Raw genomic sequence first — 25,289 nt, 5'->3', positions numbered from 1 at the left:
TTTTTCTTAACTAGACTCTTTCCTCTCCTACTTAACTTGTCCTCAACAGTTCTGCTCAAGTGATATATCTCACCTACAAACCTGATTCTATCACACCCCTACTTTAAACTCTTCAAAGGCTCCCATTGACCAAAGAAGAAAACACAGACCTATTAACATACCACCCAAGGCTCTTGATGAGTTGATTCTTGACATTCCTTTTTTGGCTTCTTCTCTATTTGTGCCCTACAACTAATCACTCACTGAACTTTGAATTGACCGTATTTTCCCATATATACCTGCCAGTTCTTTCTCATATGGTGCAACCCACATTATGCCATCTATATAGTGGACCACGTGTTTTACACCTTTTCTTTCTTTAAAATTATATTTGTATTTACTTGATCAGAAGAATGTAAATAGGTCTTTACTCCTTCTTTTCCATGAAGAAAATAAGCTCATAGTAAAGAACCACAGGTGTTTAGAGTAAATTTTCAGATAGTGCCTAGAGGCTGTTGATTTTTGAACCCTATATGAGCCATTTCATCCTAAGCTGATTATTATGTGTTTTATTGCATTAAAATAACTTATTATTCAACTAAAATACATTCATTCATTGTGTACCAGTTTCATGATTGAAGTATTGCTTTCAAAATTATATTTCAATGTGGAATCTAAAAAACAAAAGAAACTGACAAACAAAATAGATCCAGAGACATGGAAGCATGCAACAGACTGATGATTATCAGATGGAAGGGGTGGGGGGGGGGCAGGAAGAGATTAACCAAAGAACTTATATGATTTATGCATAACCCATGGACACAGACAATAGTGAGGTGAAGGATTAGGGAGAGGGCAGGAGTGGTTAGGAGGGGGTAAATGGGAGGGGGAGGGACCATCTGTAACCCTTTCAACAATAAAGATAAATTTAAAAAGAAATGATATTTCATATAGGATGCTATTTTTTTCTCTTAGTGTCTTTAAATTACAGTTTGCTTTCAGTATTATTTTGTATTAGTTTCAGTTGTATAGCATAGTGCTTAGACAATCATGTACTTTACAAAGTGTCTTCCCACCCAATATTTCTAGTACCCTCCTGGTGCTAAACATAGTTATTGCAATATTATTGACTATATCCGCTATGCTGTACTTTACATCCCTGTCACTATTTTGTAACTACAAATTTTTACTTTTTAATCCCTTCACATTTTTCACCTTGTCCACCAAATCCCTTTAGACTCAACATAAAAGTGAAATAATATGGTATTTGTCCTTCTCTGACTGACCTATTTCACTTAGCATAATATCCTCTATGTCCATTCATGCTGTCTCAAATGGTAAGATTTAATTTATTTTTTATGGTCGAGTAATGTTCCATTGTATATATGTTCCACTTATTCTTTATGCACTTGTCTATTGGTGAGCACTTGAGTGGCTTGCATATCATGGCTATTGTAAGTAATGTTGCAATGAACATAGGGGTACATATATTCTTTCAAATGAGTGTTTTGGATTTCTTCAGGTAAATCCCCAGAACTGGAATTGCTAGATCATAAGGCAGTTCCATTTTTCGTGTTTTGAGGACCCTCCATACTGTGTTTCATAGTGGCTACAGTACACCAATCTGCATTCCCACCAACAGTGCACAAGGATGCCCTTTTCTCCTCATCCTCACCAACACTTGTTGTGTGTTGATTTATTGATGATAGCCATTCTGACAAGTGTGAGGTATTGTCTCACTGTGGTTTTAATTTGCATTTCTCTGATGAATAGTGATGTTGAGCATCTTTTCATATATCCATTGGCTATCTGTATGTCTTCTTCGGAGAAGTATCTATTCAGGTCCTTTGCCCATTTTTAAATTGGATTGTTAGTTTTTTGGTGCTAAGTTCTCTGTGGTCTTTATAAATTTTGCATATTAACCCCTTATCAGATGTATCATTGGCGAATATGTTCTCCCATTCAGTGGGATGTCTTTTCATTTTGTTGATGTAGTCTAATTTGTATACTTTTTCTTATGTTTCCCTTGCCTGAGGTGATATATCAGAAAAATATTTCTAAGAGAAATTTCAGATATTTTATGCCTATGTTTTCTTCTATGGGATTTATGGTTTTGAGTCTTACATTTAAGTCTTTAATCCATTTTGAGTTTATTCTTGTATATGGTGTAAGAAGGTAGTCTAGTTTCATTTTTCTGCATGTATCTGTCCAATTTTCCTAGCACCATTTTTAAAAATAAATCTTAATTGTTCAGATTATTACAGATGATCCTCTTTCCCCCCTTATAGCTCCCCTCAACCCGGTTCCCACCCCACCCCATGCCCTTACCCTCCCCCCACACCACTGTCCTCATCCATAGGTGTAAAATTTTTGTCCAATCGCTTCCTGCACCCCCACACCACTTTCCCCCTGAGAATTGTCAGTCCACTCCCTTTCTATGCCCCTGATTCTATTACATTCACCAGTTTATTCTGTTCATCAGATTTTTTATTCACTTGATTTTTAGATTCACTTGTTCATAGATAGGTATTTGTTGTCACTTTGTTGTTCATAATTTTTATCTTTACCTTCTTCCTCTTCTTAAAGAATACCCTTCAGCATTTCATATAATACTGGTTTGGCGGTGATGAACTCCTTTAGCTTTTTCTTGTCTGTGAAGCTCTTTATCTGACCTTCAACTCTGAATGATAGCTTTGCTGGGTAGAGTAATCTTGGTTGTAGGTTCTTGCTGTTCATCACTTTGAATATTTCTTGCCATTCCCGGCTGGCCTGCATAGTTTCTGTTGAGAAATCAGCTGACAGTCATATGGGTACTCACTTGTAGGTAACTAACTGTTTTTCTTTTGCTGCTTTTAATATTCTCTCTTTGTCTTTTGCCCTTGGCATTTTAATTATGATGTGTCTTGGTGTGGTCCTCTTTGGATTCCTCTTGTATGGGTTCTGTGCACTTCCTGAACTTGTAAGTCTATTTCTTTCACCAGGTAGGGAAAGTTTTCTGTCATTATTTCTTCTAATAGGTTTTCAATATTTTTCTCTCTGTCTTCTTCTGGCACCTCCAAAAATTCGGATGTTGGTACGCTTAAAGTTGTCCCAGAGGCTCCTTACACTATCTTCATATTTTTGGATTCTTTTTTTTTTTCTGGTTGGATGTTTTTTGTTTTCTCATATTTCAGATCTTTGGTTTGATTCTTGGGGTATGATGATCTACAGTTGAGTTTCTGTATATTCTTTATTTTAGACAGTGTATGCTTAATTTCTGACTGGTCCTTTTCCATTATTTGGCATTTTCATTAAGGTCCTTGAAGGTCTCACTAAGCTCCTTGGAGGTCTCATCAAGTTTCTCGGCAGTTTTTAGAAGATTCTTGAGTAACCTTATAAATATGGTTCTGAACACTATGTCGTCCAGTAGTTTGCTTTCCTCCATTTCTTTCATTCATGACATGTTTCTTTGTCTCCAAATTTTGCTGCTTCCCTGTGTTGATGGAGTGGCTTTGTGTGGTAGGTGACCTATAGGGGCCAGTAGCTCAGCCTCCCCAATCACCTGAGGTGGACGCCTTTGGTACACCCCTTTGTGGGCTGAGTGCAAAGTCTTGGTGTAGTTAAGCCTTGATTGCTGTTGGTACACTGGGAGGAATTGACCTCCAGGCCAACTGGCTGTGAGGACCCGCTGTGTCTATAATGGAAGAACTGCTGCGCTAGAGACACACTTATGGTGCAGGACTTATTTCAGTGGGGCTTTGGTGCTCGCTGAGTCTGCCTCTTGAATGTGTCACTTATGGATGTGAGGAGTTCAAATCTAGTGTCTCACACTGACCACTAGGTACACTGGCTTCTGGATCTCCAATGGGGTGCAGGTCAGCTACTGTCTGAGGCCACCCAGCAGGAGCTACAATGAGAACTACAGTTTTTCTCCTCTTTGCTTGGGGTTTGGAGGTTTTGGAGCTGTCTGACCCAGGCTGCAAGTTTGCTAGGTTAAGCTACAATAGGGCGGGCCTTTCATATGCTAAAGCCGCTGCTTGGAGCTTGGGTGGGTTTGTAGGTTGTGTGGGCGGGGTCTCAGGGCATCACTAGGCTCGGTCGTGGCAAACAGCGATGGCTGCCAGTTAGCCGGCTCTGCATCTCCACCGCGTCCCCGCATCCCACGCCCCAGCACAGTAAACAATTATTACTGCGCTCAGCCCAGCAAGCAAGCCTCCCTCACTTTCCGACCCGATGGCAGATGGTCCAGCTTCTCCCCGTAGGAGTTTGGGTCCCCTGCATCTCCCCAGAAACTGGAGTTCGGAGTAATTGGGAGCTTGTCTCCCTTCGGGTTGAAAAAAGCAGTGCTCCCAGTCGCCCGTCGCCAGCCCGATTCGCGTGCCTCCGTAACTCAGCTTTTCAGCGCTTGTGCACGTCTCAATACTCTTTTCTCTTTCCTTCTAGTTGTAGAACTTCCACTCAGCCAGCTTTCCCGTGGTTCTGGGTGATAGACGTTTTGTCTTTTAGTTGTATTTTGAAATTGTTGTGCGATGCAGTTTAGGTGTTTACCTACGCCGCCATCTTGGATCCTCTCAGATCTGCCCTTGGCATTTTATTTATGATTATGTGTCTTGGTGTGGTCCTCTTTGTTTTTTTTTTCATTTCTTTATTGATTAAGGTATTACATATGTGTCCTTATTCCCCCATTACCCCCACCTCCCATTCATAACGCTACCTCCCTGTTTTCTGTGTCCATTGATTAGGCTTACATGCCTGCATATAAGTCCTTTGGTTCATCTCTCCCCCTTACCCCTCCCCTCCCCTACCTTCCCTGAGGTTTGAAGTTCTGATTGATGTTTCTCTGTCTCTGGATCTATTTATGTTCATCAGTTTATGTTGTTCATTATATTCCACAAATGAGTGAGATCATGTGATATTTATCTTTCTCTGACTGGCTTATTTCACTTAGCATAATGCTCTCCAGCTCCATCCATGTTGTTGCAAATAGTAAGAACTTCTTTTTTACCACAGCGTAGTATTCCATTGTCTAGATGTACCACAGTTTTTAATCCACTCATCTGCTGATGGGCACTTAGGCTGTTTCCAAATCTTAGGTATGGTGAATTGTGATGCTATGAACATAGGGGTGCATATATCCTTTCTGATTGGTGTTTCTAGTTTCTTGGGATATATTCCTAGAAGAGGGATCACTGGGTCAAATGGGAGTTCCATTTTTAGTTTTTTGAGGAAACTCCATACTGTTCTCCACAGTGGCTGCACCAGTCTGCATTCCCACCAGCAGTGCACGAGGGTTCCTTTTTCTCCGCATCCTCACCAGCACTTGTCATTTGTTGATTTGTTGATAATTGCCATTCTGACAGGTGTAAGATGGTACGGCATTGTTGTTTTGATTTGCATCTCTCTGATGATTAGTGACTTTGAGCATGTTTTCATATGTCTCTTGATCTTCCTTCTGTCTTCTTTTGAAAAGTGTCTATTTAAATCAGTTGCCCATTTTTTGATTGGGTTGTTTATCTTCTTTTTGTTAAGCTGCATGAGTTTCCTGTAAATGTTGGAAATTAAGCCCTTATCGTTGATATCATTGGCAAATATGTTCTGCCATGCAGTGGGCTTTCTTGTTGTTTTATTGATGGTCTCCTTTGCTGTGCAAAAGCTTTTCATTTTGATGTAGTCCCATTTGTTTATTTTCTCTTTAGTTTCCATTGCCCTAGTAGCAGTATCAGTGAAGAAATTGCTTTGGCATATGTCAGAGATTTTTCTGCCTGTGGATTCCTCTACTATTTATATGGTTTCTTGTCGTATGTTTAAGTCCTTGATCCATTTTGAGTTTATTTTTATGTATGGTGTAAGTTGGTGGTCTAGTTCATTTTTTTGCATGTATCTGTCCAATTTTCTCAACACCTATTGAAGAGACTGTCTTGACTCCATTGTATGCTCATGCCTCCTTTGTCAAATATTAAATGCGCATATTGGTTTGGGTCTATATCTGGATTTTCTATTCTGTTCCATTGATCTATATGTCTGTTCTTGTGCCAGCACCAGGCTGCTTTGAGGACAGTGGCTTTGTAATACTGCTTGAAATCTGGTATTGAGATCCCTCCTACTTTATTCTTCTTTCGCAGGATTGCTGTGGCTATTCGGGGTCTTTTTTTATTCCAGATGAATTTTTGGAGAGTTCTTTCTAGGTCTGTGAAATACGCCGTTGGTATTTTTAATGGGGAGTGCATTGAATCTATAGATTGCTTTGGGTAGTATGGACATTTTAATGATGTTGATTCTACCAATCCATGAACATGGTATGTTCTTCCATCTGTTTACATCTTCCTCTATCTCTTTTTTCAGTGTCCTGTAGTTTTCCGCATATAGGTCTTTTACCTCCTTGGTTAGATTTATTCCTAAGTATCTTAATTTTTTTGGTGCGATGGAAAATGGGATTGCTTTTTTAGTCTCTCTTTCTGTAAGTTCACTGTTGGTGTATAGAAATGCCATAGATTTCTTGGTGTTAATTTTGTATCCTGCTACATTGCCGAATTCATTTATTAAGTCTGTTAGTTTTTTGACGGAGTCTTTCGGGTTTTCTATGTACAATATCATGTCATCTGCAAATAAGCACAGCTTTACTTCTTCTTTTCCAATTTGGATGCCTTTTATTTCTTCTTCTTGTCAAATTGCAGTGGCTAATACTTCCAGTACTATGTCAAACAGGAGTGGTGAGAGTGGGCATCCCTGTCTTGTTCCTGTTCTTAGGGGAAATGGTTTTAGTTTTTGCCCATTGAGTATGATGTTAGCTGTGGGTTTATCATATATAGCTTTTATTATGTTGAGGTATGATCCTTCTATTCCCACCTTGTTGAGAGTTTTTATCAAGAAAGGGTGTTGGATTTTGTCAAATGCTTTTTCTGCATCAATTGATATGACTATGTGATTTTTATCTCTCAATTTGTTTATGTGATGTATCACATTTATTAATTTGCGGATATTGAACCATCCTTGCATTCCTGGGATAAACCCTACTTGGTCATGGTGTATGATCTTTCTGATGTACTGCTGGATCCTATTTGCTAGAATTTTGTTGAGGATTTTGGCATCTACATTCATGAGGGATATTGGCCTGTAATTCTCCTTCATTGTGTTGTCTTTATCTGGTTTTGGTATTAGGGTGATGCTGGCTTCATAGAAGGAGCTTGGAAGTGTTCCTTCCTCTTGAATTTTTTGGAATAGTCTGAGGAGGATAGGTTTTAGTTGTTCCTTGAATATTTGGTAGAACTCTCCTGTGAAGCCGTCTGGCCCCGGGCTTTTGTTTGCCGGAAGCTCTTTGATGACTGCTTCAATTTCTTCCATAGTTACTGGCATGTTGAGCTGTTTAAATTCTTCCTGATTGAGTTTTGGAAGGTTATATTTTTCTAGGAATATGTCCATTTCCTCCAGGTTGTCCAGTTTGTTGGAATAGAGTTGTTCGTAGTATTTTTTATCAATCCTTTGTATTTCGGCGGGATCTGTTGTTATTTCACCTCTTTCATTTCTGATCTTGTTTATTTGGGTCCTCTCTCTTTGCTTCTTGGTGAGCCTGGCTAGAGGTTCATCAATTTTGTTTATCCTTTCAAAGAACCAGCTCTTGGTTTTGTTGATCTTTTGTATTGTTTCTTTGGTCTCTATGTCGTTTATCTCTGCTCTGATCTTTATTATTTCCTTCCTTCTGCTTACATTGGGATTTTCTTGTTGCTCTTTTTCTAACTCTTTGAGTTGTTGGGTTAGGTAATTTATTACCCCTGTTTCTTGTTTTTTTGCAGTAGGCTTGTAGAGCTATGAACTTCCCTCTCAAGACTGCTTTCGCTGTGTCCCATAGATTTTGGATTGTAGTGTTTTCATTGTCATTTGTTGTCATGATGTTTTTTATTTCTTCTTTGATCTCTCTGGTAACCCAGTCATGGTTTAATAGCATGCTGTTTAGTCTCCATGTGTTTGATTTCTTTGGGTTGTTTTTATTGTAGTTGATTTCCAGTTTTATGCCACTGTGGTCTGAGAAGATGCTTGATATGATTTCTATCTTCTTGAATTTGAAGAGACTTTGCCTATGTCCCAACATATGGTCTATCTTTGAAAATGACCCATGTGCACTTGAGAAGAATGTATATTCTGTGGCTTTGGGGTGAAATGTTCTGAAGATGTCAATTAATTCCATCTGGTCTAGTGAGTCATTTAGGATTGATGTTTCTTTGCTGATTTTTTGTTTAGAAGATTTGTCCAATGGTGATAGTGGGGTATTAAAGCCCCCTACTATGATTGTATTTCTGTCAATCTCTCCCTTGATATGCTCCAGGAAATTTTTTATGTATTTGGGTGCTCCTGTATTGGGTGCATATATGTTTACCAGAGTTATTTCTTCTTGTTGGATTGCTCCCTTTAGTATTATGAAATGGCGTTCCTTATCTCTTGTTATGTCCTTCAGTTTGAGATCTAATTTGTCAGAAATAAGTATTGCTACCCCAGCTTTTTTTTCAGTTCCATTTGCCTGGAAAACCTTTTTCCATCCCTTCACCCTCAGTCTGTGTGCGTCTTTTTTTCTGAGGTGGGTTTCTTGTAGACAGCAGATATATGGGTGGTGTTTTCATATCCATTCCGTTACCCTATGTCTTTTGATTGGGGCATTTTATCCATTTACATTTAAAGTTATTATTGATAGGTACTTATTTGTCGCCATTCCTATTCTTTACCCCTGTGTTACTTCTTCGCTTCCTGTTTCTTTCTTCCTTTTTTTTTTTTTTTTTTTTTTTTACAGCAGACCCTTTAGCATTTCTTGCATTGCTGGTTTGGTGGTAATAAATTCCCTTAGTCCTTTTTTGTCTGTGAAGCTCCTGATTTCACCTTCAATTTTGATTGACAGCCTTGCTGGGTACAGTATTCTTGGATTCAGACCCTTCCTTTGCATGACTTTGTATATTTCATTCCATTCCCTTCTGGCCTGATGAGTTTCTGTTGAGAAATCAGTTGCTAGTCTGATGGGGGTTCCTTTGTATGTAACTTTCTGTCTCTCTCTTGCTGCTTTTAAGATTCTTACTTTGTCGTTGGTGTCTGCCAATTTAATTATAATGTGCCTTGGCGTCGGTCTTTTGGGGTTCATTTTGCTTGGGACTCTGTGAGCTTCTTGGATTTGTGTGGGTTTTTTCTTCCCTATATCAGGAAAATTTTCTGTCATTATTTCTTCAAACAGGTTTTCTATTCCTTGCTCAGCTTCCTTTCCTTCTGGAACCCCTATTATGCGGATGTTGTTTTGTTTCGTGTTGTCCCAAAGTTCCCTTAGACTCTCCTCCTGCCTTTTAATTTTTTTTTCTAGAAGTTGCTCTACTTGGGTATTTTTTTCCATCTTGTCTTCTAGCTCACTGATGTGGTCCTCTGCTTCTTCTAGTCTACTCTTGATGCTTTCTATTGAGTTCTTTACAGCAGCGATGTCATTTTTCATTTCTTCTTGGTTCTTCTTCATTTCCTCTTGGTTCTTGCTCATATTGTCGAATTTGTCTTCCATTCTTTTCAGCCACCTTATGACCATTTCTCTGAATTCTTTTTCTGGAAGGTTGCTTGCCTCCATTTCGTTTACTTCCTTTTCTGGTGATGCCTGCTTTTCTTTCATATGCGGGCTGCTTCTTTGTCTCCCCATGGTCTCTCTTCTCTGGGTGTCTGGTTATGTAGTTCTCTCTCTCCTGGGTTGATTTAAAGGCACAAACTACAGCACTACCAGGTACAACTCACAAGGCACTGAACAGGAATGTATTCACGATATTAATAACCTCCAATATAGGTGACCACCAGAGAAAGGCAAATTAGGTGACAGGAGAGAAAGAAGAAGAGGAATAAAGAAAGAAAAAAAGAAAGAAAGAAAGAAAGAAAGAAAGAAAGAAAGAAAGAAAGAAAGAAAAAAGGAATGTGAAAATGAAATTGGGAAAAGGGAAAGTAAAGAAAAAAAAAGTAAGAGAGACAAGAAAGTGACTAAGAGAGAAAGGGGAACAGACTATATATATTGGGGATAAAACTCCAATAGAACAATCACTAATCCCAGCAAATGCCAGCAACAAGTGCCTGGGGATTAGTACAATCTACAACACCAACTAATATGGAGTGAGGCAAGGGAAAGCTGCAGCACAAAACAAACAAAAAAATAAACAAAAGAAGAATAAGCAGAACAATCTCGCAAAAAAAGCATAAAAATTCGATATAATCTACATTCAAGCAAACAACAACAAAAGGACAGAGAGAAGGACAAGTTTATGGATAGCTCAGACAGCGAAGGGAGAGGTGTATGTGGACTTGGAGCAGGGGATTGGAGATTAGATGTGTAAGTAGGGTGAAATTTTAACAAGGGGTAAACAGAAATAATAGGGAAAATCTAAAGCAGTAAAAGGGTAAGATAAACAGGACACTGAAAAGGGGGAGGTTAGGAAGAGAGTGATGGCCTAAAGGTAGAGTTGAGATAGAGTAAAACGATGCTAAAGGAAAGATAAAAATAGAATGTAGAACCCTAATCCCAAAATAAAATGAAGAGAAAATAAAATGACACTTTAAAAAAAAAAAAGATAAAATAGCAGTAGTAATAATACGGATTGAAAATAAAAATGTAATAATTAAAAAGGTAAAATCAAGTGATGAAAAAAGAAAAAAAAGTTTCTTGATTAAAAGATGCAATAAATGAAAATAAAAAAAATAAAAAAAAATAAAAAAATAAAAGGTAAAAATAAGATGTGAAGTAGTGAAGGTCATTCACTTCCTCTGTTTTTCTGTTTGGCACGCCTGTTTCTCAGTCTGGACAGTATTGCAGTTCCCTGCGTTCCACTGCTCTTCAGTGTTGTAAGCCAGTCCTGATTTTAAGCAGGCGGTGTGTCTTAATTTCTCGTATTCCTTTATTTTTGATTACACAAGAGTCAATTTGTGATTCAGCCCCTGGGTGGCAGTGTTTCTGGATTGACTTCCTGGTATATCTATGGCCTCTCTAGGCAGTGTTAGAGCCTTCTTTCCCTGTGGCACTCACTACCGGTTTGTGGGAGTGGGCTGCCTCAGAGCTGACTCTCTGATGGTCACTCCCTGCTCCGATCCCCAGGTTCCAGAAAAACAACTTTCCCCTGCAGTCTCCCAGGTTGTCCCCAACTGGGTGATCCTATGTATTGGGCTTAGTAATCAGAAGCAAGAATTTCAAGAGGAAAAAACCCAGTTGTGCGAACTCCGGGACTGCGCATAGCCCAGGCACCCAGGGAACGCAGGGGCTGCGCGTAAGTCTGGACTGCCTGAAATTCTTAGGGTGTCCCTGCACGTCAGATCAAAATGGGTTGCTTTTTAGAGTGCCCTTCTCTTAGCAGCTCTGAGGACCCCTTTCCACAATCACAGATCACGCCAGCCACTACAGCCACGGATTTTTCTAGGCACAGACTTCCCTGGTCCTCCAGCTCCCGCAAAACGCGCGTTCCTCTCTCCCGCCGGGACCAGAGACCTCACCTTATCCCAGGCGAAATCTGACCTTTCCGTGGTGGAGTGTAGAGCTCCTCTGAACCCGTGTGTTTGCGCCAATTGGGGAGCGTTGTTCTGGGGCTCGCAGTCGTTCCTTGGGTGCCGCAGTTGTGGATTCTCAGGCTTCCGATAAGCTCCACTTTCCGGATCAAGATGGCGCAGACTCCGCGTCCAAGCCCGCAGCTCCGGGAAGGGACCCAGCAGCAGTTGGTGCTGCCAGGTCAGGGGAACCCCGTTTAGCAGTCCCCCACCTCCTTCTGGAATTCAGCTGTCTCCCAACCAGCCAACAAAGACTCCTTGTGCGACCCTCAGCTGTTGTTTCTTTCTGCTCCGGGACAAGGCTCGGAACACGTCTGTCTATTCCGCCGCCATTATTCCCTCTCTGGTCTTCTATTTTTCATAGTTCATCTATATCTATATAATATCTGTTTCTCATTGCTTTTTTATTTGCCTGTTTCTTGTTTTTTGTAGTAGGCTTGTAGAGCTATGAACTTCCCTCTCAAGACTGCTTTCGCTGTGTCCCATAGATTTTGAATTGTTGTGTTTTCATTGTCGTTTGTTGCCATAACGTTTTTTTATTTCTTCCTTGATCTCTCTGGTAACCCTGTCATTGTTTAACAGAATGCTGTTTAGTCTCCATATGTTTGATTTTTTTGGATTGTTTTTATTGTAGTTGATTTCCAGTTTTATGCCACTGTGATCAGAGAAGATGCTTGATATGATTTCTATCTTCTTGAATTCGAAGAGACTTTGCCTATGACCCAATATATGGTATATCTTTGAAAATGACCCATGTGCACTTGAGAAGAATGTATATTCTGTGGCTTTGGGGTGAAATATTCTGAAGATTTCAATTCCATCTGGTCTAGTGAGTCATTTAGGATTGATGTTTCTTTGCAGATTTTTTGTTTAGAGGATTTGTCCAATGGTGATAGTGGGGTATTAAAGTCTCCTACTATGATTGTATTGCTGTCAATCTCTCCCTTGATATTGTCCAGGAGTTCTTTTTATGTATTTGGGTGCTCCAGTATTGGGTGCGTATATGTTTACCAGAGTTATTTCTTCTTGTTGGATTGCTCCCTTTAGTATTATGAAGTGGCCTTCCTTATCTCTTGTTATGTCCTTCACTTTGAGATCTAATTCGTCAGATATAAGTATTGCTACCCCAGCTTTTTTTCATTTCCCTTCACCTGAAAAACCTTTTTCCATCCCTTCACTCTCAGTCTGTGTTTGTCTTTTTACTGAGGTGGGTTTCTTGTAGACATCAGATATAAGGGTCATGTTTTCTTATCTAATCTGTTACCCTATGTCTTTTGTTTGGGCCATTTAATCCATATACATTTAAAGTTATTATTGATACGTACTTATTTGTCACCATTTTTATTCTTTACCCTTGTGTTCCTTCTTCCTACTCCTTTTTTTTTTTTTTTTACAGCAGACCCTTTAGCATTTCTTGCATTGCTGGTTTGGTGGTAATAAATTCCCTTAGTCCTTTTTTATTGGAAAAGCTCCTGATTTCACCTTCAGTTTTGATTGATATCCTTGCTGGGTACAGTATTCTAGGATTCAGACCCTTCCTTTGCATGACTTTGTATATTTCATTCCATTCCTATCTCGCCTGATTAATTTCTGTTGAGAAATCAGTTGCTAGTCTGATGGGGGTTCCTTTGTAGGGAAATTTCTGTCTCTCTCTGGCCGCTTTTAAGATTCTTACTTTGTCATTGGTGTTTGCCAAATTAATTATAATGTGCCTTGGCATCAGTCTTTTGGGGTTCATTTTGTTTGGGACTCTGTGAGCTTCTTGGATTTGTGTGGGTTTTTTCTTCCCAATATCATGGAAGTTTTCTGTCATTATTTCTTCAAACAGGTTTTCTATTCCTTGCTCAGTTTCCTCTCCCTCTGGAACCCCTAATATGAGGATGTTGTTTTGTTTTGTGTGTTCCCAAAGTTCCCTTAGTCTCTCCTCCTGCTTTTTAATTTTTTTTTCTAGAAGCTGCTCTATTTGGGTATTGTTTCCTACCTTGTCTTCTAGCTCACTGATGTGGTCCTCTGCTTCTTCTAGTCTACTCTTGATGCTTTCTATTGAGTTCTTTACAGCAGCGATGTCATTTTCCTTTCTTCTTGGTTCTTCTTCATTTCCTCTTGGTTCTTACTCATATTGTCGAATTTGTCTTCCATTCTTTTCAGCCACCATATGACCATTTCTCTGAATTCTTTCTCTGGCAGGTTGCTTCCTTCCATTTCGTTTACTTCATTTTCTGGCGATGCCTGCTTTTCTTTCATATGCTGGCTGTGTCTTTGTCTCCCCATGGTCTCTCTTCTCCTGGTGTCTGGTTATGTAGTTCTCTCTCTCCTGCATTGATTTAAAGGCACAAAATACAACACAACCAGGTACAACACACTAGGCACTGAACAGAAATGTATTCATGATATTAAATACCCCAAATAAAGGTGACCACCAGAGAAAGGCAAATTAGGGGATAGGAGAGAAAAAAAAAAAAAGAAAGGAGTGCCAAAATGAAATTGGGAAAAGGGAAAATAAAGTAAGAGAGCAAAGAAAGAGAATATGAAAGAAAAGGGGAACAAACTATATATATGGGGAGAAAACTCCAATAGATCTGCCACTAATCCCAGCAAATGTCAGCAACAAGTACCTGGAGATGAATACAAACTACAAACAACAACTAATATCAAGCGAGGCAAGGAAAAACACATGCAAAAAACAAACAAAAACAAAGCAAACAAAAAAACAAAACAAAAAAATAATAAGCAAAACAATCTCACAAACAAGCATAAAAATTGATACAATCAACATTCAAGCAAACAACAACAAATGGACAGAGAGAAAAACAATTTTTTGGATAGTGAAGACAGAGAAGAGAGAGATGTGTATGAACTCGGAGCAGGGGATTTGAATTTATATATATAAGTAGGGTGAAATTTTAATAGGGGGTAAAAAGAAAGAATAGGGAAAATCTATAGCAGGAAAAGGACAAGAGAAACAGGACAACAAAAGGGAAAAAGTTAGGAAGATAGTGATGGCACAAAGGTAGAGTTGAGATAGAGTAGAATGATACTAAAGGAAAGATGAAAATAGAATGTAGAACACTAATCTCAAAGTCAAATAAAGAGAAAATAAAATGACACTTTTTTTTAAAAAAAAGGTAAAATAGTAGTAGTAATAATACTGATTGAAAATAAAAATGTAATAATTAAAAAGGTAAAATCAAATGAGGAAAACAGAAAAAAAATAGTTTCTTAAGTTAAAGATGAAAACTAAAAAAAATAAAAAAAAATGTGCAGTAGTGAAGGTCATTCACTTTCTCTATTGTTCTGTTTGGCACGCCTGTTTCCCAGTCAGGACAGTATTGCAGTTCCCTGTGTTCCACTGCTCTTCCGTGTTGTAAGCCAGTCCTGATTTTTAAGCAGGTGGTGTGTCTTACTTTCTTGTATTCCTTTATTTGTGATTACACGAGATTCAATTTGTGATTCAGCCCCCTGGTGGCAGTGTTTCTGGGTTGACTTCCATGTCTATAGGTCCTCTCTAGCCTGTGCTTAGATCCTGCTTTCCCTGTGGCACTCAATACTGGTTTGTGGGAGTGGGCTGCCCCAGAGCTGGTTCTCTCACGATCACTCCCCTCTCTGATCCCCAGTTTCCAGAAAAACAACTTTCTCCTGCAGTCTCCTAGGGTCTCCCCAAATGGGCGATCCTATGTATTGGGCTCAGTAATCAGAAGGAAGGATTCAAAGAGGAGAAAGTGCAAGTGTGTGAACTCCAGGTCTGTGCACAAGCCTGCACAATCCCATTTTTACCCCTTGTGTCCAAGCAGCCGGCACACTCCCAAAATTTTTAGGCTGTCCTTCTGCGTCCAGCAGTCCCCTACCTTCCCCTGGAGTATAGCTCTCCCTTAACTCTCCAACAGACACTGCCCGTGCGACCCTCAGCTGTTCTTTCTATCTGCTCTGGGAAAGGCTTGGGACACGTCTGTCTATTCCGCCGCCATTTTTCCACCTTCCCGGTGTGGTCCTCTTTGGATTCCTCTTGTTTGGGGTTCTCTGCACTTCCTGGACTTGTAAGTCTATTTCTTTCACCAGGTAGGGAAAGTTTTCAGTCATTATTTCTTCAAATAGGTTTTCAGTATCTTGCTCTCTCTCTTCTTCTGGCACCTCCATAATTTGGATGTTGGTACGCTTGAAGTTGTCCCAGAGGCTCCTTATACTATCTTCATATTTTTGGATTATTTTTTTCTGTTTGATTTTCTGGTTGGGTGTTTTTTGCTTCCTCGTATTTCAAATCTTTGACTTGATTCTTGGGATTCTCTAGTCTATTGTTGAATTTCTGTATATTATTCTTTATTTCTGACTGGTCCTTTTCCATTTTTTGGGCATTCTCACTACGATCCTTGAAGGTCTCACTAAGTTCCTCGGAGGTTTCTAGAAGATTCTTTAGTAACCTTATAACTGTGGTTTTAAACTCTATATCCAGTAGTTTGCTTTCCTCCATTTCTTTCATTTGTGACATGTTTCTTTGTCTCCACATTTTGGCTGCTTCCCTGTGTTGATAGAGAGGCCTTGTGTGGTGGGTGTCCTCTAGGGCACCGTGGCTCAGCCTCTCCAATCACCTGAGGTGGACACTCTTTGTGCACTCCTTTGTGGGCTCAGTGCACAGTCTTGTTGTAGTTAAGCCTTGATTGCTGTTGGTATCACTGGGAGGAATTGACCTCCAGGCCAATTGGCTGTGAGGACCAGCTGTGTCTACAATGGAAGAACTGCTGTGCTGGAGACACCCTTATGGGGCAGGACTTGCTTCAGTGGAACTTTGGTGCTCACTGAGTCTGCCCCTTGCGTGTGTCTCTTATGGATGTGAAGAGTTGTAATCTGGTATGGTCTCACACTGACCACTGGGTATACTGGCTCTTGGATCTCCAAGGAGGTGCAAAGTCAGCCACTGCCTGAGGCCACCCAGAAGGAGCTAGAGTGAGATCTGCAGATTCCTCCTCTTTGTTTGGGGTTTGGAAGTGCCCAGACAAGGCCCAGCTGTGAAGCAAGGCAGGCTTCTGCTGCCAAGAGCCTTGGACCTTCTTTTGGAAGCTTTTGAGCTCTCTGACCCAGCTGCAGTTTGTTAGGTTAGTCTGTGAAAGGACAGGCCATTCATATGTAAAAGCCACTGTGCACAGCTTGGGTGGGGTTGTAAATTGGGTGGGGCAGGGTCTCAGGGAATCACCGGGGCAGAGCAAACAGCAATGGCTGCCAGTCAGTTGTCTTCGTGTCTCTGTGTCTCCATGTCCCACACCCCCATACAGGAACAATGATCGCTGCAAGCACCTCTGAGAGAAAGCCACCCTCACGTTTGGGCCCAGTGCCAGACAGTCTAATTTCTACCTGTATGAGTCTGGGTCCCAGAGTCTCACCCGAAACTTGAGTTCAGAGCAATCAGGAGCTTGTATCTCACTCCTGATTGAAAAAAACAACAGTGTATCCAGTTGCCAGCCCATTTCGTGGGTGCCTCAGTACCTCTGCAACTACACACCTCCTACCAGTCTCAATGTGCTTTTTTCTTTCCTCCTAGTTGTAGAACTTCCACTCAACCAGTTTTCATGTGGTTCTGGATGATAGCTGTTTTGTCTTTTAGTTGTAGTTTTGATGTGGCTGTGAGAGGCAGCAAGTACAGGTGTTTACCTATGCTGACATCTTGGTTCTTTTCTCCCTAGCACCATTTTTTAATAGACTGTCTTTATTGTATGTTTTTGCCTTCTTTGTCAAATATTAATTGACCAAATAGGTATATTTTATTCTATTTCAAACTATGTAATAACAGAATTGGAGTATTAACATATCCCTCAGACAAAGTCATAAATTAATTCTGTTGTCTAAATCATGTGAATGTGAACTGCATCTGGACGTTATTCATGGTAGGGATGGGAAAAACCTCATATGCTAGATTGGTGGCCACATACCATGTACTTGAAGCCATGCTAATCTCTTCTAGTAAGGATACCATATTCAATGCAGCAGCTGCAATTTGGGCTAATATTTGTTTGAGCTTGTGGTAATTTATTCTCCTTCATAATCCCTCTGGACTTATTTAGGGAAAATGATGAACATCATTCTCCCTGCATCAGTTAAGTCTTTTAAGGGTAGCACAAATTTTCCCCACAGGATTTTGTATGGTTTTTTAATTTACTGTCTTGGATGCATTGGTAGCAGCTTCAGAAGCTTCCACCTGGATTTCCCCAGAATGATAGATTTTTCCTCATAGGCTAAGGAACTAAATGTGGAAGTTCTTCCACCTGCCATATATATGTATTCTAATTATACACTGAGTTGCCAGATTATTATGATCTCTGAAAGCATAATAATCTGGCCACTCAGTATATATATATATATATATAGTAGAGGCCTGGTGCATGAATTCGTGCATGGGTGGGGTCCGGCCAGCCTGGCCAGGGGGAGGGGACATGGGCAGTTGGCTGGCCTGCCTGCTGGTCTAACTCCTGGTCAAGGGGACAATTTGCACATTAGCATTTTATTATATAGGGTATACACTGAGTGGCCAGATTATTATGTGTTCAGAGATCATAATAATCTGGCCACTCAGTGTATATTTTTGGATCAGGGAGATGACAAGCAGATTATTTCATGGACTGGTTAGAACAACAGTGATCCATGTCTGGACAGACAGACCCAGTAAAACCATAGTGAGTCAATCTGGGCTAATTCATATGTTTCCTCTCCAAGAGAGGGCCATGAATATGTCTCAGGTCTTTCGGCATCAGTATCAACGAGAATCCCATGTCAAAAAGCCTAAAAATACCTGGGTAATTTTTCTCAGTGTACAATTCGCTAAGTAAATGACCATAGGTCCTTTTGAGGAAGGACTATGAGAATCATTACTATATAAACTTGCTATAGACTTGCAACTTCCTTCCTTTTCCAGACCTGGTATCTGCCCTGTCTTTGGAGGCCTACAAGACAAAATACTCAGAGGGTTTGGTCTGTTGGATTGGATACTAAAGTGAGAGTCAGCACGTATGTGTCCTAGAGTCAGACTTTGTAACACTTGAGGTAGGTCACATCCTCTATCATCATATTCAGCATCCAATAAATGACAACTCATTATTATAGTGAAGTAAATGTCCTGTGGTACTTTTGAGTAGCTTTGCAATACTCAGTCCTGTAAAAATATTCAGACCCTCACACAAACACTTCTTGAATGGAACTATTTTATTTTGGTTTTATCTTTGGAATTCTTCATTTCATTAAGGTTTTCACAAAATACGAAACTCAAAGATAATTGTCTAAGTCCACCAAAAAAATAGAACCAAATAAGTCATTAATACACAAGTATAATGAACTTTTTCATTTAAAAAAATATAAATAACAACAATGTTCAAGGTTTTATAATTTTCTTCTGTGTGTGTGTTTCTCTTTAGGGATTTTATGTCATAGACCCTTCATTAATGAGTACTTGTACCTGTCATTAGGATACACTGCCCACAAGTAAGGAAGACCACTGTGGATAAATTCCTGAGGGTAACACACTCTGATCTCTGTCACCTCAGCCTATTGAAAATTTAACAATCAAACACCCTCCAATCAAGTCTCACAGTTTCATTAATTTTCATTCTACTAGAAAGTAATAATAGAAACAAGTAAGTTCTGAGCAGCATTTAAGCTCTCATAAGGTCAATCATAAGGATGAGATGGAAAAAAATGGGGCTTTTTTCCCTGGATAAAATATTTTTCTTTTATCCAGAACCCCCACCCATAGCCATATAATTTAAACAGTGTTTTTTACTGATACATTTTTCAGATTAAATAGTGTTGAAAGAAAGGGTGATATTTTGGTTGGGCATTTTAGAAGAGGGTAATGTGGAGAGGTTAATGTTGAGAAAATACCAGTGAAAGTACATCTCCTAAGAGGAGTCATTACACTGGTGAAGTTTGGAGGGAGAGCCAGGGCCCCTGCCTTGGGAATGAAATCTGAGAGAAGACTCTTTAGCAGACAGTCCACTTATCTGTCTCACCAGGACCTTCTTGTTCTTGTTGAGAGGGCTCCTTTCTTCATTACTGGCATCTTTACCAAGGCCAATAAGAAGGTTCTGCATGTGGGCTAGGTGCCTCCACCAGGAGAGCAGCAGATTTACCACCTTGTCCAAGTCCCCAATGTATATCTTGTACTTGTCAAACTCACTGGGCTTGCAGAGCTCACTGATCAAAGTCTCCACCTCTTCTCCCAAGGCATTATTGAGCTTGATGGCCATTAGCAGATTCTCCTTCTCTTTCTGGAGTGTCTCAAGGTTGTGGGTAAGGCTTCCCGTCAGCATGGCCTTCTTTCTGTTGACATCTCCCTGCTCCTCTTCTTTATTCACTTCTTCTAGTATATCTTTTACTATGTTTAGAAGTTCCACTTTGGGAACAGACACACAGTAGCAGGCAGGACAGTTGACCAACATGTCCTTTGCTTTCTTGTTTTCACCCCCTCTTGCTTTCATATCCTGGGAAGTTGCCAGTTCTCTGCACCACCTTCCTATTTATTCTGTTTTCCTGCAGCAAGTTAAACATTTTGAGGAAACAAATATCCCATCAGACCCATAGCTGTCTTCATTCTGGAGTCTGAATCCAAAATGTCTGCCAGAGATTTGTCTTGGTGGACAATTTCTTTGTCCAGAGACTTTATTCTGATGTCTTCTGAGGACCAGAACTGACACAAAAGAGAACTATTTTATTATTTATTTTTAAAAAACATATATGTTTTTATTGATTTCAGAGAGATAGAAACATCAATGGTGAGAGAGAATCATCAATCAGCTTCTTCCTGCACACCCCCTACTGAGGATCAAGCCCACACCTGGGCATGTGCCCTGACTGGAAATCAAACCATGACCTCCTGGTTTATAGGTTGACGCTCAGCCACTGAGCCATGCTGGCCAGACAAAAGAGGGCTATTTTAAAAGAAAAATTTTCATAAAGTAAAAACTTGTGGTTCTGTTGAAGAAGAGTTCAAAGAACTGGATCTGGGCTATTCAGCATGTGCGTGCACGCATACACACACACACACACACACACACACACACACACTATCATCAAGCTAATAGACCCTTTTTAAATTTTTTAAAATATATCTTTATTGATTTTAGAGAGGAAGGGAGAAAGGAGAGAGAGATAGAAACAACATTGATGAGAGAGAATCATTGATTGGCTGCCTCCTGCATGTCCCCTACTGGGGATCAAGCTCACAACCTGGACGTGTGCCCTTGACCGGAATTGAACCTGGGACCCTTCAGTCCACAGGTCGATGCTCTATCCAGTGAGCCAAACCAGCTAGGGCAATAGACCCTACTTATAGCATAAAATCTTTTTTTAAAATAAATCTTTATTGTTCAGATTATTACAGGTGTTCCTCTTTCCCCCCCCCCCGCCCCATAGCTCCCCTCCACCTGATTCCCCACACTACCCCATGCCCTTACCCCCCGCCACTGTCTTCATCCATAGGTGTAAGATTTCTGTCCAATCTCTTCCTGCACCCTTCACACCCCCTTCCCCCTGAGAATTGTCTGTCCACTCCCTTTCTATGTCCCTGATTCTATTATATTCACCAGTCCATTATGTTCTTCAGATTTTTCATTCACTTGATTTTTAGATTCACTTGTTGGTAGGTATGTATTTGATGTCATTTTGTTGTTGATAATTTTTATCTTTACCTTTTTCTTCTTCTTCCTCTTCTTAAAGAATACTCTTCAGCATTTCATGCAATCCTGGTTTGGTGGTGATGAACTCCTTTAGCTTTTTCTTGTCTGTGAAGCTCTTTATCTGACCTTCAACTCTGAATGATAGCTTTGCTGGGTAGAGTAATCTTGGTTGTAGGTTCTTGCTGTTCATCACTTTGAATATTTCTTGCCACTCCCTTCTGGCCTGCATAGTTTCTGTTGAGAAATCAGCTGACAGTCGTATGGGTGCTCCCTTGTAGGTAACTAACCGTTTTTCTCTTGCTGCTTTCAATATTCTCTCTTTGTCTTTTGCCCTTGGCATTTTAATTATGATGTGTCTTGGTGTAGTCCTCTTTGGATTCCTCTTGTATGGGGTTCTGTGCGCTTCCTGAACTTGTAAGTCTATTTCTTTCACCAGGTAGGGAAAGTTTTCTGTCATTATTTCTTCTAATAGGTTTTCAATATTTTGCTCTCTCTCTTCTTCTGGCACCCCCAAAATTCGGATGTTGGTACGCTTAAAGTTGTCCCAGAGGCTCCTTACACTATCTTCATATTTTTGGATTTTTTCTTTTTGTTTTTCTGGTTGGGTGTTTTTTGTTTCCTCATATTTCAGATCTTTGGTTTGATTCTTGGGGTACGATGATCTACAGTTGAGTTTCTGTATATTCTTTATTTCAGACAGTGTATGCTTAATTTCTGACTGGTCTTTTTCCATTTTTTTGGCATTCTCATTAAGATCCTTAAAGGTCTCACTAAGTTCCTCAGCGGTTTTTAGAAGATTCTTGAGTAACCTTATAAATGTGGTTCTGAACTCTATGTCATCCAGTAGTTTGCTTTCCTCCATTTCTTTCATTCGTGACATGTTTCTTTGTCTCCAAATTTTGCTGCTTCCCTATGTTGATGGAGTGGCTTTGTGTGGTAGGTGACCTATAGGGGCCAGTAGCTCAGCCTCCCCAATCACCTGAGGTGGATGTCTTTGGTACACCCCTTTGTGGGCTGAGTGCAAAGTCTTGGTGTAGTTAAGCCTTGATTGCTGTTGGTACACTGGGAGGAATTGACCTCCAGGCCAACTGGCTGTGAGGACCCGCTGTGTCTACAATGGAAGAACTGCTGTGCTGGAGACACGCTTATGGTGCAGGACTTGTTTCAGTGGGGCTTTGGTGCTCGCTGAGTCTGCCTCTTGAATGTGTCACTTATGGATGTGAGGAGTTGAAATCTGGTATCTCACACTGACCACTAGGTACACTGGCTTCTGGATCTCCAATGGGGTGCAGGTCAGCTACTGTCTGAGGCCACCCAGCAGGCGCTACAGTGAGAACTACAGTTTTCTCCTCTTTGCTTGGTGTTTGGAGGTTTTGGAGCTGTCTGACCCGGGCTGCAAGTTTGCTAGGTAAAGCTGCAATAGGGCAGGCCATTCATATGCTAAAGCCACTGCTTGGAGCTTGGGTGGGTTTGTAGATTGTGCGTGACGGGGTCTCAGGGTGTGACTAGGCTAAGGCGTGGCAAACAGCGATGGCTGCCACTTAGCCGGCTCTGCATCTCCCACCGCGTCCCCGCGTCCCACGCCCCAGCACAATAAACAATTATTCCTGTGCGCAGCCCTGCAAGCAAGCCTCCCTCACTTTCCGACCCAATGGCAGATGGTCCAGCTTCTCCCCGTAGGAGTTTGGGTCCCCTGCGTCTCCCCAGAAACTGGAGTTTGGAGTATTCGGGAGCTTGTCTCCCTTCGGGTTGAAAAAAGCAGCGCTCCCAGTCGCCCATCGCCAGCCCGATTCGCATGCCTCCGTACCTCAGCTTTTCAGCGCTTGTGCACCTCTCAATGCTGTTTTCTCTTTCCTTCTAGTTGTAGAACTTCCACTCAGCCAGTTTTCCCGTGGTTCTGGGTGATAGACGTTTTGTCTTTTAGTTGTAGTTTTGAAATTGTTGTGCGAGGCAGCAGTTTAGGTGTTTACCTACGCTGCCATCTTGGATCCTCCTGGAAAACTATTTTCTATAGTTCTCAAACAATGAGAACTTTCTAGATGTTTATAAAATATAAGGCACATTTAGAGTAATTCTGGCAGAGATGCTAAGTCACTTGGTAGCATGTTCCCTTTAGACCCTCTCTATGACAGTGTGATGGGGTGGGGAGCAGAGAACAAGAATGAGAAGATATGAAGGTGTATACTTTGACACAAATACATTAGGCATACACAGATATTTTTCTGTAAAAGTTTTATACAACTTCCTTTTCATAAAAAATATATATGTAAATATGAAAACTTTTCATGTCAATAAAATACACTTTAACAACATAAATAACAACAATGTTCAAGGTTTTATAATTCCCCCACTCCTCAGAGATTCTAATTGAATATTCCTTTACAAGTGGGCTGGGATTCACATTTTGAGAAACAATGCTTTTGAGGGATTTCTCTCCCTCTCCATATTGGAAGGAATGAAATGACACTCTATTTTTATGCTTACCTTGACCTACTGGCTATTTCAGTGGAATATTTCTTGTGCATGACCTATCCAATAATTTCTTTGATGAGTGAATGTTGCACTAATTAAAGAAGGACATGATAGGAGATTAGAGAAACCACCCAATTACTCAGATAACTTTGGGTAAATTAGAATCCCAAAACATATGTTCTTAAGAGCCCAGCACTCCAACTCTCAGAATTTGCTATTCAGCTCCAGTGCACAGCTACTACTGCCAATCTTCAAATGCGTTTAAAAGACTTTGTTTTTTGCATGAAATGCCCCTTTCAAATAATGACAAGAAAGTAAATAAACAATTATGCAGTTAAACAAAACATATCTGTGGGCCAGATCTAGGGACTTAGGGACCCAGGCCTAAGGTCCACTGGTTTGAGAACTTTGTCTTAGGAATGAACTGTTCTGAAGCATGGGGTGTCAAAAATAAAACAAACTGTATTTTGTGATGTATTATCTGAGTTTCAAGGTGGGTATAAGGGTTCGATAGGCAGGTGCATAATGTGAGGAAATGGGCCTTTCAGGAAGCAAGATAAACAAATACAATTACACTGCATCATGAAAAAAAATCATAGTCTTCACGAGAATCTATATGAGGACTTAATATTGCTGAATCATAAAGTACGAGTGTTGAGGTGGGGGCAGAAGAGGATAAGATTAGGGAGGTAATAGTGGGAAGCTATGACCTTTGAGTATCCAACAAGCAATGGAGAGCTAGTGATAAATGACAGCAATATGGAAATAGATTGGAGGGATTGAGATCAGAGGAAAGGTGGCCAGTGGGACAGATACCATAGTTCTGAAAAGAGATGATGAGGACTTGAAATAAGGCAATGAAAGTGAGTATGAAGAGATTTCTAAGATGGCTGCCGACAGGACGGCAGGCTGCAAGATAGTGTGTGAGTGAGAGAACAAAAGGAGAGTGAGTGGATGTGCGGGGAGTGTATGTATTTGTGAGTGAGGGACAGCTATATTTCAAGGAATTGTTGGGGACTGCCGATTGGGCTCCCCTGTCCGGGCAGCCTCTACTGCTGCTGAAATCTCTCCTGGAGCAGCCGGCTCTGCATAGAGACTGTACCATCTTGAAGGGAAGAGTGGCGGTGATCTGAAGCCCAGCCTTAACTTCAACCGGGGAGACCCTTGGATACCTCCCAGGATCCTACAGCCACAACCCCCAGGGACCAGCTACCTCAGCTGCAAACACAGGAAGACCAAGACTCCAGCCTCTCCAACCGCTGGCGCCTAGAAAGTCTGTCCAGGAGGAGACAAAGCGGTGTGAGTATGTGGACGACCCCTGTGCCTTCTCACAGAGCAGGGAGAAGGAACAGCTGAATCAATTAATATCCACCCGGAATTGGCGAATTAAACACAGCTAGTAAGAAATCCATTGACGGTGAGGAAATCCATGGACAGAAAGGTCAGCTATCGCCTAGGGCAGTGGCCGGCAAACTCATTAGTCAACAGAGCTAAATGTCAACAGAGCTAAATATCAACAGTACAACGATTGAAATTTCTTCTGAGAGCCAAATTTTTTAAACTTAAACTTCTTCTAACGCCAAAACAGACTTGCGCAGGCCGTCGTATTTTGTGGAAGAGCCACACTCAAGGGGCCAAAGAGCCGCATGTGGCTCGCGAGCCACAGTTTGCCAA

At 40.7% G+C, this 25,289-nt stretch overlaps 1 protein-coding gene across 1 annotated transcript in view; it reads left to right on the top strand.

Annotated features, from left to right (window-relative positions):
- Positions 1-25,289, top strand: part of ZMAT1 (zinc finger matrin-type 1) — a 119,985-nt gene that overhangs the window by 12,211 nt on the left and 82,485 nt on the right. The window lies entirely within an intron of this gene.

The sequence above is a fragment of the Plecotus auritus genome (assembly GCF_963455305.1).
Source record: "Plecotus auritus genome assembly, chromosome: X".
In the NCBI taxonomy this organism is placed as follows: Eukaryota; Metazoa; Chordata; class Mammalia; order Chiroptera; family Vespertilionidae; genus Plecotus; species Plecotus auritus.
Note: the sequence above shows the minus strand (reverse complement) of the source record. Positions and strands in the feature narration are given on the sequence as shown.